Here is a 13,502-nt window from a genome sequence, read left to right on the forward strand (position 1 = left end):
GACTAGCATCGAGCTCAAGCTCTCTGTTTCTCCTCACACAGAGAGGCAGGCCGCAGGTCCAAGGCAGCGTGTGTCAAAGCGGTGCTTTAAATGCAGGAAGCTTTTACGGTGTCTTAGGCCATGTGCCTCCTCACTAGGATGCAACATGTAAACGACGGACTGCCTGACACTACTGGGACATGTAAGCCACTTTCAGTTGAGGACAACTATATGCCAAAAGAAGGACAATGGAGGCCTTCTTTCCTTAAGCCACTAGAATGGGTAAATGTGAACAGCAAAAGTATCTCCCTTCTACCGCACCTGGGAAGTACAAAACTCAAAGGGAAAGTGCAGGGAGAATGCTCTGTGTTCCCTTTGGAAAAGAGCTTGAAGGGAAACCTTGTTTTCCTCATGGGAATTTACAGCGTTGCAGGCTCAATGGTGGCAGGGAAACACTGTTGTTCTATATCTTCTCTTCTCAACACAATCCATTTCTCGTCACAGAAATAGGCAGGCCACAGATCCAAGGCAGCCTGTGTCGAAGCGGTGCTTAATCTCCAGCAAGCGTTTATGGTGTCATAGGCCACTAGGCTATGCACTAGATTCTAAGATGTAGGCGAAGGACTGCCCGTCAGTTCTGGGACCTGTAAGCCACGTTCAGTTGAGGAGAATTATATGCCAGAAGAAGCGCAATGGAGTCCTTCTTTCCTTAAGCCACTAGAAACTGTAAATGTGAAAAGCAGATGTATCTCCCTTCTACCGCACCTGGGAAGTACAAAACTCAAAGGGAAAGTGCAGGGAGAATGCTCTGTGTTCCCTTTGGAAAAGAGCTTGAAGGGAAACGATGTTTTCCTCCCTGGGATTTAGAGCATTGCAGGCTCAACTGTGGCAGGGAAACACTGTTGTTCCATATCTTCTCTTCTGAACACAATCCATTTCTCGTCACAGAAATAGGCAGGCCCCAGATCAAAGGCAGCCTGTGTCAAAGCGGTACTTAAACTCCAACAAGCGTTTATGGTGTCATAGGCCACTAGGCTATGCACTAGATTCTAAGATGTAGGCGACGGAGTGCCCGACACTTCTGGGCCCTGTAAGCCACGTTCAGTTGAGGAGAACTATATGCCAAAAGAAGGGCAATGGAGACCTTCTTTTCTTAAGCCACTAGAAGCTGTAAATGTGAACAGCAGATGTATCTCCCTTCTACCGCACCTGGGAAGTACAAAACACAGAACGAAGGCGGAGGGAGAATGCTCTGTGGTCCTTGTGGAGAAGAGGGCTTGAAAAGTGACCTGAAAACGTTCAGCGTTTTCGGAAGCCACTAGAAGGTGTCAATGTGAACAACAGAAGTATCTACCTTCTACAGCACCGGGAAGCCCCAAAGACCACAGGAGGTCAAAGGGAGATTGCTTTGTGGTCCCTTTGGAAAACAGGGTTTGAAGGGATTCACTAAGGATTGTTAGTGAATAGGTAAACCACATGGGACGACTAGCATCGAGCTCAAGCTCTCTGTTTCTCGTCACACAGAGAGGCAGCCCGCAGGTCCAAGGCAGCGTGTGTCAAAGCGGTGCTTTAAATACACGAAGCTTTTACGGTGTCTTAGGCCATGTGCCTCTGCAGTAGGATGCAACATGTAAACGACGGACTGCCTGACACTACTGGGATCTGTAAGCCACTTTCAGTTGAGGACCACTATATGCCAAAAGAAGGACAATGGAGGCCTTCTTTCCTTAAGCCACTAGAAGCTGTAAATGTGAACAGCAAAAGTATCTCCCTTCTACCGCACCTGGGAAGTACAAAACTCAAAGGAAAGTGCAGGGAGAATGCTCTGTGTTCCCTTTGGAAAAGAGAACTTAAAGGGAAAATTTTTATCCTCATTGGGATTTAGAGCGTTGCAGGCTCAACTGTGGGAAGAAAACACTGTTGTTCTATATTTTCTCTTCTCAACACAATCCATTTCTCGTCAGAGAAATAGGCAGGCCCCAGATCCAAGGCAGCCTATGTCAAAGCAGTGTTTAAACTCCAGCAAGCGTTTATGTTGTCATAGGCCACTAGGCTGTGCACTAGATTCTAAGATGTAGGCGACGGAGTGCCCGACACTTCTGGGCCCTGTAAGCCACGTTCAGTTGAGGAGAACTATATGCCAAAAGAAGGGCAATGGAGACCTTCTTTTCTTAAGCCACTAGAAGCTGTAAATGTGAACAGCAGATGTATCTCCCTTCTACCGCACCTAGGAAGTACAAAACACAGAACGAAGGTGCAGGGGGAATGCTCTGTGGTCCTTGTGGAGAAGAGGGCTTGAAAAGTGACCTGAAAACGTTCAGCGTTTTCGGAAGCCACTAGAAGGTGTCAATGTGAACAACAGAAGTATCTACCTTCTACAGCACCGTGAAGCACCGAAGACCACAGGAAGGCAAAGGGAGAGTGCTTTGTGGTCCCTTTGGAAAACAGGGTTTGAAGGGATTCACTAAGGATTGTTAGTGAATAGGTAAACCACATGGGACGACTAGCATCGAGCTCAAGCTCTCTGTTTCTCGTCACACAGAGAGGCCGGCCGCAGGTCCAAGGCAGCGTGTGTCAAAGCGGTGCTTTAAATGCAGGAAGCTTTTACGGTGTCTTAGGCCATGTGCCTCTGCACTAGGATGCAACATGTAAACGACGGACTGCCTGACACTACTGGGACCTGTAAGCCACTTTCAGTTGAGGACAACTATATGCCAAAAGAAGGACAATGGAGGCCTTCTTTCCTTAAGCCACTAGAACGGGTAAATGTGAACAGCAAAAGTATCTCCCTTCTACCGGACCTGGGAAGTACAAAACTCAAAGGGAAAGTGCAGGGAGAATGCTCTGTGTTCCCTTTGGAAAAGAGCTTGAAGGGAAACGTTGTTTTCCTCATGGGAATTTACAGCGTTGCAGGCTCAATGGTGGCAGGGAAACACTGTTGTTCCATATCTTCTCTTCTTAACACAATCCATTTCTCGTCACAGAAATAGGCAGGCCCCAGATCAAAGGCAGCCTGTGTCAAAGCGGTACTTAAACTCCAACAAGCGTTTATGGTGTCATAGGCCACTAGGCTGTGCACTAGATTCTAAGATGTAGGCGACGGAGTGCCCGACACTTCTGGGCCCTGTAAGCCACGTTCACTTGAGGAGAACTATATGCCAGAAGAAGGGCAATGGAGACCTTCTTTTCTTAAGCCACTAGAAGCTGTAAATGTGAACAGCAGATGTACCTCCCTTCTACCGCACCTGGGAAGTACAAAACGCAGAACCAAGGCGCAGGGGGAATGCTCTGTGGTCCTTGTGGAGAAGAGGGCTTGAAAAGTGACCTGAAAACGTTCAGCGTTTTCGGAAGCCACTAGAAGGTGTCAATGTGAACAACAGAAGTATCTACCTTCTACAGTACCGGTAAGCCCCAAAGACCACAGGAAGGCAAAGGGAGAGTGCTTTGTGGTCCCTTTGGAAAACAGGGTTTGAAGGGATTCGCTAAGGATTGTAAGTGAATAGGTAAACCCATGGGACGACTAGCATAGAGCTCAAGCTCTCTGTTTCTCATCACACACAGAGGCAGGCCGCAGGTCCAAGGCAGCGTGTGTCAAAGCAGTGCTTTAAATGCAGGAAGCTTTTACGGTGTCTTAGGCCATGTGCCTCTGCACTAGGATGCAACATATAAACGACGGACTGCCTGACACTACTGGGATCTGTAAGCCACTTTCAGTTGAGGAGAACTATATGCCAAAAGAAGGACAATGGAGGCCTTCTTTCCTTAAGCCACTAGAACGGGTAAATGTGAACAGCAAAAGTATCTCCCTTCTACCGCACCTGGGAAGTACAAAACTCAAAGGGAATGTGCAGAGAGAATGCTCTGTGTTCCCTTTGGAAATGAGCTTGAAGGGAAACGTTTCCCTCACTGGAATTTACAGCGTTGCATGCTCAATTGTGGCAGGGAAACACTGTTGTTCCATATCTTCTCTTCTTAACACAATCCATTTCTCGTCAGAGAAACAGGCAGGCCCCAGGTCCAAGGCAGCATGTGTCAATGCGGTGCTTAAACTCCAGCAAGCGTTTATGATATCATAGGCCACTAGGCTGTGCACTAGATTCTAAGATGTAGGCGACGGAGTGCCCGACACTTCTGGGTCCTGTAAGCCACGTTCAGTTGAGGAGAACTATATGCCAGAAGAAGGGCAATGGAGACCTTCTTTTCTTAAGCCACTAGAAGCTGTAAATGTGAACAGCAAAAGTATCTCCCTTCTACCGCACCTGGGAAGTACAAAACTCAAAAGGAAAGTGCAGGGAGAATGCTCTGTTTTCCCTTTGGAAAAGAGAGCTTGAAGGGAAACATTTTATCCTCACTGGGATTTAGAGCGTTGCAGGCTCAACTGTGGCAGGAAAACACTGTTGTTCCATATCTTCTCTTCTTAACAAAATCCAGTTCTCATCACAGAAATAGGCAGGCCCCAGATCCAAGGCAGCCTGTGTCAAAGCGGTGCTTAAACTCCAGCAAGCGTTTATGGTGTCATAGGCCACTAGGCTGTGCACTAGATTCTAAGATGTAGGCGACGGAGTGCCCGACACTTCTAGGCCCTGTAAGCCACGTTCAGTTGAGGAGAACTATATGCCAGAAGAAGGGCAATGGAGACCTTCTTTTCTTAAGCCACTAGAAGCTGTAAATGTGAACAGCAGATGTATCTCCCATCTACCGCACCTGGGAAGTACAAAACAGAGAACGAAGGTGCACGGGGAATGCTCTGTGGTCCTTGTGGCGAAGAGGGCTTGAAAAGTGACCTGAAAACGTTCAGCGTTTTCGGAAGCCACTAGAAGGTGTCAATGTGAACAATAGAAGTATCTACCTTCTACAGCACTGGGAAGCCCCAAAGACCACAGGATGGCAAAGGGAGAGTTCTTTGTGGTCCCTTTGGAAAACAGGGTTTGAAGGGATTCACTAAGGATTGTTTGTGAATAGGTAAACCCATGGGATGACTAGCATCGAGCTCAAGCTCTCTATTTCTCGTCACACAGAGAGGCAGGCCGCAGGTCCAAGGCAGCGTGTGTCAAAGCGGTGCTTTATATGCAGGAAGCTTTTACGGTGTCTTAGGCCATGTGCCTCTGCACTAGGATGCAACATGTAAACGACGGACTGCCTGACACTACTGGGATCTGTAAGCTACTTTTAGTTGAGGACAACTATATGCCAAAAGAAGGACAATGGAGTCCTTCTTTCTTTAAGCCACTAGAACGGGTAAATGTGAACAGCAAAAGTATCTCCCTTCTACCGCACCTGGGAAGTACAAAACTCAAAGGGAAAGTGCAGGGAGAATGCTCCGTGTTCCCTTTGGAAAAGAGCTTGAAGGGAAACGTTGTTTTCCTCATGGGAATTTACAGCATTGCAGGCTCAATGGTGGCAGGGAAACACTGTTGTTCCATATCTTCTCTTCTAAACACAATCCATTTCTCGTCACAGAAATATGCAGGCCCCAGTTCCAAGGCAGCCTGTGTCAGAGTGGTGCTTAATCTCCAGCAAGCGTTTATGGTGTCATAGGCCACAAGGCTGTTCACTAAATTCTAAGATGTAGGCGACGGAGTGCCCGTCAGTTTTGGGACCTGTAAGCCACGTTCAGTTGAGGAGAATTATATGCCAGAAGAAGCGCAATGGAGTCCTTCTTTCCTTAAGCCACTAGAACGTGTAAATGTGAACAGCAGATGTATCTCCCTTCTACCGCACCTGGGAAGTACAAAACTCAAAGGAAAGTGCAGGGAGAATGCTCTGTGTTCCCTTTGGAAAAGAGAGCTTGAAAGGAAACTTTTTATCCTCATTGGGATTTAGAGCGTTGCAGGCTCAACTGTGGGAAGAAAACACTGTTGTTCTATATTTTCTCTTCTCAACACAATCCATTTCTTGTCAGAGAAATAGGCAGGCCCCAGATCCAAGGCAGCCTATGTCAAAGCAGTGCTTAAACTCCAGCAAGCGTTTATGGTGTCATAGGCCACTAGGCTGTGCACTAGATTCTAAGATGTAGGCGACGGAGTGCCCGACACTTCTGGGCCCTGTAAGCCACGTTCAGTTGAGGAGAACTATATGCCAAAAGAAGGGCAATGGAGACCTTCTTTTCTTAAGCCACTAGAAGCTGTAAATGTGAACAGCAGATGTATCTCCCTTCTACTGCACCTAGGAAGTACAAAACACAGAACGAAGGTGCAGGGGAATGCTCTGTGGTCCTTGTGGAGAAGAGGGCTTGAAAAGTGACCTGAAAACGTTCAGCGTTTTCGGAAGCCACTAGAAGGTGTCAATGTGAACAACAGAAGTATCTACCTTCTACAGCACCGTGAAGCACCGAAGACCACAGGAAGGCAAAGGGAGAGTGCTTTGTGGTCCCTTTGGAAAACAGGGTTTGAAGGGATTCACTAAGGATTGTTAGTGAATAGGTAAACCACATGGGACGACTAGCATCGAGCTCAAGCTCTCTGTTTCTCGTCACACAGAGAGGCCGGCCGCAGGTCCAAGGCAGCGTGTGTCAAAGCGGTGCTTTAAATGCAGGAAGCTTTTACGGTGTCTTAGGCCATGTGCCTCTGCACTAGGATGCAACATGTAAACGACGGACTGCCTGACACTACTGGGACCTGTAAGCCACTTTCAGTTGAGGACAACTATATGCCAAAAGAAGGACAATGGAGGCCTTCTTTCCTTAAGCCACTAGAACGGGTAAATGTGAACAGCAAAAGTATCTCCCTTCTACCGGACCTGGGAAGTACAAAACTCAAAGGGAAAGTGCAGGGAGAATGCTCTGTGTTCCCTTTGGAAAAGAGCTTGAAGGGAAACGTTGTTTTCCTCATGGGAATTTACAGCGTTGCAGGCTCAATGGTGGCAGGGAAACACTGTTGTTCCATATCTTCTCTTCTTAACACAATCCATTTCTCGTCACAGAAATAGGCAGGCCCCAGATCAAAGGCAGCCTGTGTCAAAGCGGTACTTAAACTCCAACAAGCGTTTATGGTGTCATAGGCCACTAGGCTGTGCACTAGATTCTAAGATGTAGGCGACGGAGTGCCCGACACTTCTGGGCCCTGTAAGCCACGTTCACTTGAGGAGAACTATATGCCAGAAGAAGGGCAATGGAGACCTTCTTTTCTTAAGCCACTAGAAGCTGTAAATGTGAACAGCAGATGTATCTCCCTTCTACCGCACCTGGGAAGTACAAAACGCAGAACCAAGGCGCAGGGGGAATGCTCTGTGGTCCTTGTGGAGAAGAGGGCTTGAAAAGTGACCTGAAAACGTTCAGCGTTTTCGGAAGCCACTAGAAGGTGTCAATGTGAACAACAGAAGTATCTACCTTCTACAGTACCGGTAAGCCCCAAAGACCACAGGAAGGCAAAGGGAGAGTGCTTTGTGGTCCCTTTGGAAAACAGGGTTTGAAGGGATTCGCTAAGGATTGTAAGTGAATAGGTAAACCCATGGGACGACTAGCATAGAGCTCAAGCTCTCTGTTTCTCATCACACACAGAGGCAGGCCGCAGGTCCAAGGCAGCGTGTGTCAAAGCAGTGCTTTAAATGCAGGAAGCTTTTACGGTGTCTTAGGCCATGTGCCTCTGCACTAGGATGCAACATGTAAACGACGGACTGCCTGACACTACTGGGATCTGTAAGCCACTTTCAGTTGAGGAGAACTATATGCCAAAAGAAGGACAATGGAGGCCTTCTTTCCTTAAGCCACTAGAACGGGTAAATGTGAACAGCAAAAGTATCTCCCTTCTACCGCACCTGGGAAGTACAAAACTCAAAGGGAATGTGCAGAGAGAATGCTCTGTGTTCCCTTTGGAAATGAGCTTGAAGGGAAACGTTTTCCTCACTGGAATTTACAGCGTTGCATGCTCAATTGTGGCAGGGAAACACTGTTGTTCCATATCTTCTCTTCTTAACACAATCCATTTCTCGTCAGAGAAACAGGCAGGCCCCAGGTCCAAGGCAGCATGTGTCAATGCGGTGCTTAAACTCCAGCAAGCGTTTATGATATCATAGGCCACTAGGCTGTGCACTAGATTCTAAGATGTAGGCGACGGAGTGCCCGACACTTCTGGGTCCTGTAAGCCACGTTCAGTTGAGGAGAACTATATGCCAGAAGAAGGGCAATGGAGACCTTCTTTTCTTAAGCCACTAGAAGCTGTAAATGTGAACAGCAAAAGTATCTCCCTTCTACCGCACCTGGGAAGTACAAAACTCAAAAGGAAAGTGCAGGGAGAATGCTCTGTTTTCCCTTTGGAAAAGAGAGCTTGAAGGGAAACATTTTATCCTCACTGGGATTTAGAGCGTTGCAGGCTCAACTGTGGCAGGAAAACACTGTTGTTCCATATCTTCTCTTCTTAACAAAATCCAGTTCTCATCACAGAAATAGGCAGGCCCCAGATCCAAGGAAGCCTGTGTCAAAGCGGTGCTTAAACTCCAGCAAGCGTTTATGGTGTCATAGGCCACTAGGCTGTGCACTAGATTCTAAGATGTAGGCGACGGAGTGCCCGACACTTCTGGGTCCTGTAAGCCACGTTCAGTTGAGGAGAACTATATGCCAGAAGAAGGGCAATGGAGACCTTCTTTTCTTAAGCCACTAGAAGCTGTAAATGTGAACAGCAAAAGTATCTCCCTTCTACCGCACCTGGGAAGTACAAAACTCAAAAGGAAAGTGCAGGGAGAATGCTCTGTTTTCCCTTTGGAAAAGAGAGCTTGAAGGGAAACATTTTATCCTCACTGGGATTTAGAGCGTTGCAGGCTCAACTGTGGCAGGAAAACACTGTTGTTCCATATCTTCTCTTCTTAACAAAATCCAGTTCTCATCACAGAAATAGGCAGGCCCCAGATCCAAGGCAGCCTGTGTCAAAGCGGTGCTTAAACTCCAGCAAGCGTTTATGGTGTCATAGGCCACTAGGCTGTGCACTAGATTCTAAGATGTAGGCGACGGAGTGCCCGACACTTCTAGGCCCTGTAAGCCACGTTCAGTTGAGGAGAACTATATGCCAGAAGAAGGGCAATGGAGACCTTCTTTTCTTAAGCCACTAGAAGCTGTAAATGTGAACAGCAGATGTATCTCCCATCTACCGCACCTGGGAAGTACAAAACAGAGAACGAAGGTGCACGGGGAATGCTCTGTGGTCCTTGTGGCGAAGAGGGCTTGAAAAGTGACCTGAAAACGTTCAGCGTTTTCGGAAGCCACTAGAAGGTGTCAATGTGAACAATAGAAGTATCTACCTTCTACAGCACTGGGAAGCCCCAAAGACCACAGGAAGGCAAAGGGAGAGTTCTTTGTGGTCCCTTTGGAAAACAGGGTTTGAAGGGATTCACTAAGGATTGTTTGTGAATAGGTAAACCCATGGGATGACTAGCATCGAGCTCAAGCTCTCTATTTCTCGTCACACAGAGAGGCAGGCCGCAGGTCCAAGGCAGCGTGTGTCAAAGCGGTGCTTTATATGCAGGAAGCTTTTACGGTGTCTTAGGCCATGTGCCTCTGCACTAGGATGCAACATGTAAACGACGGACTGCCTGACACTACTGGGATCTGTAAGCTACTTTTAGTTGAGGACAACTATATGCCAAAAGAAGGACAATGGAGTCCTTCTTTCTTTAAGCCACTAGAACGGGTAAATGTGAACAGCAAAAGTATCTCCCTTCTACCGCACCTGGGAAGTACAAAACTCAAAGGGAAAGTGCAGGGAGAATGCTCCGTGTTCCCTTTGGAAAAGAGCTTGAAGGGAAACGTTGTTTTCCTCATGGGAATTTACAGCATTGCAGGCTCAATGGTGGCAGGGAAACACTGTTGTTCCATATCTTCTCTTCTAAACACAATCCATTTCTCGTCACAGAAATATGCAGGCCCCAGTTCCAAGGCAGCCTGTGTCAGAGTGGTGCTTAATCTCCAGCAAGCGTTTATGGTGTCATAGGCCACAAGGCTGTTCACTAAATTCTAAGATGTAGGCGACGGAGTGCCCGTCAGTTTTGGGACCTGTAAGCCACGTTCAGTTGAGGAGAATTATATGCCAGAAGAAGCGCAATGGAGTCCTTCTTTCCTTAAGCCACTAGAACGTGTAAATGTGAACAGCAGATGTATCTCCCTTCTACCGCACCTGGGAAGTACAAAACTCAAAGGAAAGTGCAGGGAGAATGCTCTGTGTTCCCTTTGGAAAAGAGAGCTTGAAAGGAAACTTTTTATCCTCATTGGGATTTAGAGCGTTGCAGGCTCAACTGTGGGAAGAAAACACTGTTGTTCTATATTTTCTCTTCTCAACACAATCCATTTCTCGTCAGAGAAATAGGCAGGCCCCAGATCCAAGGCAGCCTATGTCAAAGCAGTGCTTAAACTCCAGCAAGCGTTTATGGTGTCATAGGCCACTAGGCTGTGCACTAGATTCTAAGATGTAGGCGACGGAGTGCCCGACACTTCTGGGCCCTGTAAGCCACGTTCAGTTGAGGAGAACTATATGCCAAAAGAAGGGCAATGGAGACCTTCTTTTCTTAAGCCACTAGAAGCTGTAAATGTGAACAGCAGATGTATCTCCCTTCTACCGCACCTAGGAAGTACAAAACACAGAACGAAGGTGCAGGGGAATGCTCTGTGGTCCTTGTGGAGAAGAGGGCTTGAAAAGTGACCTGAAAACGTTCAGCGTTTTCGGAAGCCACTAGAAGGTGTCAATGTGAACAACAGAAGTATCTACCTTCTACAGCACCGTGAAGCACCGAAGACCACAGGAAGGCAAAGGGAGAGTGCTTTGTGGTCCCTTTGGAAAACAGGGTTTGAAGGGATTCACTAAGGATTGTTAGTGAATAGGTAAACCACATGGGACGACTAGCATCGAGCTCAAGCTCTCTGTTTCTCGTCACACAGAGAGGCCGGCCGCAGGTCCAAGGCAGCGTGTGTCAAAGCGGTGCTTTAAATGCAGGAAGCTTTTACGGTGTCTTAGGCCATGTGCCTCTGCACTAGGATGCAACATGTAAACGACGGACTGCCTGACACTACTGGGACCTGTAAGCCACTTTCAGTTGAGGACAACTATATGCCAAAAGAAGGACAATGGAGGCCTTCTTTCCTTAAGCCACTAGAACGGGTAAATGTGAACAGCAAAAGTATCTCCCTTCTACCGGACCTGGGAAGTACAAAACTCAAAGGGAAAGTGCAGGGAGAATGCTCTGTGTTCCCTTTGGAAAAGAGCTTGAAGGGAAACGTTGTTTTCCTCATGGGAATTTACAGCGTTGCAGGCTCAATGGTGGCAGGGAAACACTGTTGTTCCATATCTTCTCTTCTTAACACAATCCATTTCTCGTCACAGAAATAGGCAGGCCCCAGATCAAAGGCAGCCTGTGTCAAAGCGGTACTTAAACTCCAACAAGCGTTTATGGTGTCATAGGCCACTAGGCTGTGCACTAGATTCTAAGATGTAGGCGACGGAGTGCCCGACACTTCTGGGCCCTGTAAGCCACGTTCACTTGAGGAGAACTATATGCCAGAAGAAGGGCAATGGAGACCTTCTTTTCTTAAGCCACTAGAAGCTGTAAATGTGAACAGCAGATGTATCTCCCTTCTACCGCACCTGGGAAGTACAAAACGCAGAACCAAGGCGCAGGGGGAATGCTCTGTGGTCCTTGTGGAGAAGAGGGCTTGAAAAGTGACCTGAAAACGTTCAGCGTTTTCGGAAGCCACTAGAAGGTGTCAATGTGAACAACAGAAGTATCTACCTTCTACAGTACCGGTAAGCCCCAAAGACCACAGGAAGGCAAAGGGAGAGTGCTTTGTGGTCCCTTTGGAAAACAGGGTTTGAAGGGATTCGCTAAGGATTGTAAGTGAATAGGTAAACCCATGGGACGACTAGCATAGAGCTCAAGCTCTCTGTTTCTCATCACACACAGAGGCAGGCCGCAGGTCCAAGGCAGCGTGTGTCAAAGCAGTGCTTTAAATGCAGGAAGCTTTTACGGTGTCTTAGGCCATGTGCCTCTGCACTAGGATGCAACATGTAAACGACGGACTGCCTGACACTACTGGGATCTGTAAGCCACTTTCAGTTGAGGAGAACTATATGCCAAAAGAAGGACAATGGAGGCCTTCTTTCCTTAAGCCACTAGAACGGGTAAATGTGAACAGCAAAAGTATCTCCCTTCTACCGCACCTGGGAAGTACAAAACTCAAAGGGAATGTGCAGAGAGAATGCTCTGTGTTCCCTTTGGAAATGAGCTTGAAGGGAAACGTTTTCCTCACTGGAATTTACAGCGTTGCATGCTCAATTGTGGCAGGGAAACACTGTTGTTCCATATCTTCTCTTCTTAACACAATCCATTTCTCGTCAGAGAAACAGGCAGGCCCCAGGTCCAAGGCAGCATGTGTCAATGCGGTGCTTAAACTCCAGCAAGCGTTTATGATATCATAGGCCACTAGGCTGTGCACTAGATTCTAAGATGTAGGCGACGGAGTGCCCGACACTTCTGGGTCCTGTAAGCCACGTTCAGTTGAGGAGAACTATATGCCAGAAGAAGGGCAATGGAGACCTTCTTTTCTTAAGCCACTAGAAGCTGTAAATGTGAACAGCAAAAGTATCTCCCTTCTACCGCACCTGGGAAGTACAAAACTCAAAAGGAAAGTGCAGGGAGAATGCTCTGTTTTCCCTTTGGAAAAGAGAGCTTGAAGGGAAACATTTTATCCTCACTGGGATTTAGAGCGTTGCAGGCTCAACTGTGGCAGGAAAACACTGTTGTTCCATATCTTCTCTTCTTAACAAAATCCAGTTCTCATCACAGAAATAGGCAGGCCCCAGATCCAAGGAAGCCTGTGTCAAAGCGGTGCTTAAACTCCAGCAAGCGTTTATGGTGTCATAGGCCACTAGGCTGTCACTAGATTCTAAGATGTAGGCGACGGAGTGCCCGACACTTCTGGGCCCTGTAAGCCACTTTCAGTTGAGGAGAACTATATGCCAGAAGAAGGGCAATGGAGACCTTCTTTTCTTAAGCCACTAGAAGCTGTAAATGTGAACAGCAGATGTATCTCCCTTCTACCGCACCTGGGAAGTACAAAACACAGAACGAAGGTGCAGGGGGAATGCTCTGTGGTCCTTGTGGAGAAGAGGGCTTGAAAAGTCACCTGAAAACGTTCAGCGTTTTCGGAAGCCACTAGAAGGTGTCAATGTGAACAATAGAAGTATCTACCTTCTACAGCACTGGGAAGCCCCAAAGACCACAGGAAGGCAAAGGGAGAGTTCTTTGTGGTCCCTTTGGAAAACAGGGTTTGAAGGGATTCACTAAGGATTGTTTGTGAATAGGTAAACCCATGGGATGACTAGCATCGAGCTCAAGCTCTCTATTTCTCGTCACACAGAGAGGCAGGCCGCAGGTCCAAGGCAGCGTGTGTCAAAGCGGTGCTTTATATGCAGGAAGCTTTTACGGTGTCTTAGGCCATGTGCCTCTGCACTAGGATGCAACATGTAAACGACGGACTGCCTGACACTACTGGGATCTGTAAGCCACTTTTAGTTGAGGACAACTATATGCCAAAAGAAGGAAAA

The sequence above is a fragment of the Mesoplodon densirostris genome, chromosome 10 (genome assembly GCF_025265405.1).
Source record: "Mesoplodon densirostris isolate mMesDen1 chromosome 10, mMesDen1 primary haplotype, whole genome shotgun sequence".
Lineage (NCBI taxonomy): Eukaryota > Metazoa > Chordata > Mammalia > Artiodactyla > Ziphiidae > Mesoplodon > Mesoplodon densirostris.